Below are 2487 nucleotides of genomic sequence, written 5' to 3'. Positions count from 1 at the left end.
TTAAGACCCCAGACACTACTCACCAAGGTAGAATGTAGAGCATTATCTTTATAAGTAGTGTCATGCCAATTGAGCTAGATGTTCCCCGAGACCATGGTCCTTCTGGGGATATTTTTGTTTTAAGGTTTAACGATTACCTCGGGCGCTAGTTTCAGGGGTTCCAGGGGTTCATCCAGCCTCAATGACTCCTGAAAGTCTGGAGTCTATGAGCATTTGGAATTCTGTTCTGCATTTCCCCCCTTTTGATCAGGATTCTTCTATAGAATCTTTGATCAAAATGCTCAGTAATGGCGGCCATGCACTATCCAGTCCTGGTCTCATAGCAAAGGAGGCAGTTGTTCGTGGAGGCAAGTAGCCACACATCCCATATCCTCTTCCCATTTCTGACTCTCCTTTTTCCTGTGTTGCTCCAGGCGAATAGACACCAATTGTTGTGCCTCGAATAGCTGCTTTCAAAATTGTAATACCCCAGGCACTAAGCAAGGGGCTAAGACGTAAAACAACAAACCAAACCCGTTGATGTCGTGTAGCACTAAATATGTTATTAGGCCAATTAACTGGGATGTCCCATGTCCTAAACCTCCAAACTAAGAAACCAGATCCCATGAGGTTTTTGATTGTACATAAGTAGCCTCGGCAGCTACTCTTTTTGTGTTGTTGCTGTAAATTTATCTATTGCACAATTTTTGCCAATTCAACTTTTTACAGGTGTACAACTTATTGCCAGCAATTACAATAATCGGCTGTGCAACCCTACTAGGTATTTTTAATGTCTAAAGAAATCTGTAGTGACGTTCCTCTTCTCATTACTGGTTATTTGTGGTTTCTCTCCTCTTTAAAAAATTAACCTTTCCAGGAGTTTATCAACATCACAGTCTTTTCAAGTAACTATGTTTTGTGTTTTTCAATTCTCACTATGCATATATCCATTTACATTCATTCATTTTCACTTCTATCTTTATTACTTCCTCCCGTCTATTTTCTTTGAGTTTAATTTGTTATTCTTTGCATTTTAAAAGGCATATTTATGTTCATTTAAGTGGAATTTCTGTATGGAGCAGCAGTCTAATGTGTGTTCAATCTACCATGTTTAACTAAAAATCCAATTATTTGTAATATAAAAAACTGGAAAATACCTAATTACACAGTTGTAGGTATTGGCTAGGAGCCCTAGTGGCACAGAGGTTAAGCACTCAGCTGCTAACCAAAAGGTTGGCAGTTCGAACCCACCAGCTAATCCGTGGGAGAAAGATGGGACACCCTGGTTCCTTAAAGATTTACAGCCTTGGAAACCCTATGGGGCAGTTCTACTCTGTCCTATAGGATTGGTGTGAATTGGAATCAACTTGGTGGCAATGTGTTTGGTTTGGTTTAGGTACTGGTTTAGTAAAGTATGTTATACTCATCTAATGAAAGGTTATATAGCCACTAAAAATATTATTTTACTCATTTTTTAGTTGTTTTTTTGTTTTATTGTTGATTTCTGAGAGTTCTATATATATGCTGGATATAAGTCCTTTATCAGATACTGATCTGCAAATATTTTCTCTCTGTGGCTTATTTTTCATTTCCTTAACAGTGTCTTCTGAAGAGCAGAAGTTTTAATGAATTTCTATATATATATGTATTTTCATTTATGGATCATGTTTTTAAAGTCATAGCTAAGAAGTCTTTGTCTAACTCAAGGTCATAAATATTTTCTCCTAAAGTTTTATAGTTTGTATTTTGCATTTAGGTCTCCGATCCGTTTTTAGTTAACTTTTGTGTAAGATGTGAGATATGTGTTGAGGTTTTATTTTGGTTTTGTTTTTTTGCATACAGACAGAATGCTCCTTAGAAGCAAAGATGGTGAGACTTCATCACACATACTTTGGACATGTTATCAGGAGGGACGAGTCCCTGGAGAAGGACATCATGCTTGGTAAAGTAGAAGGTCAGTGAAGAAGAGGAAGACCCTCAATGAGATGAATTGACACAGTGGCTCCAACAATGGGTTCAAACATAGAAACAGTGTTTCGTTCTGTTGTACATAAGGTCACTATGAGTTGGGACTGACTCAACAGCACCTAACAACAACAAATACAGACTTCCACTTATTGTAGCACCATTTGTTGAAAAGGCTACCCTTTCTCCACAGAATTCTCTTCATGTCTTAGTCAAAAATCATTACTGCAAATACCATACGATCCAGCAATCCCACTCCTAGAAATATATCCTAGAGAAATAAGAGCCATCACATGAATAGACGTATACACACCCATATTCATTGCAGCACTGTTCACAACAGCAAAAAGATGGAAGCAACCTAGATGCCCATCAACAGATGAATGGATAAAAAACTATGGTACATACACACAATGGAGTATTATGCAATGATAAAGAACAGTGATGAGTCTGTGAAGCATCTCATAACATGGATGAAACTGGAGGACATTATGCTGAGTGAAATAAGTCAATCACAAAAGGACAAATATTGTATGAGACCTC

At 37.6% G+C, this 2487-nt stretch overlaps 1 pseudogene; it reads right to left on the bottom strand.

Annotated features, from left to right (window-relative positions):
• The window catches only part of LOC101340400 (ferritin heavy chain-like), a 76340-nt pseudogene that overhangs the window by 1771 nt on the left and 72082 nt on the right, over nt 1-2487 (bottom strand).

This window comes from Trichechus manatus, unplaced genomic scaffold, assembly GCF_000243295.1.
Source record: "Trichechus manatus latirostris isolate Lorelei unplaced genomic scaffold, TriManLat1.0 scaffold00181, whole genome shotgun sequence".
Taxonomy (NCBI): domain Eukaryota; kingdom Metazoa; phylum Chordata; class Mammalia; order Sirenia; family Trichechidae; genus Trichechus; species Trichechus manatus.
Note: the sequence above shows the minus strand (reverse complement) of the source record. Positions and strands in the feature narration are given on the sequence as shown.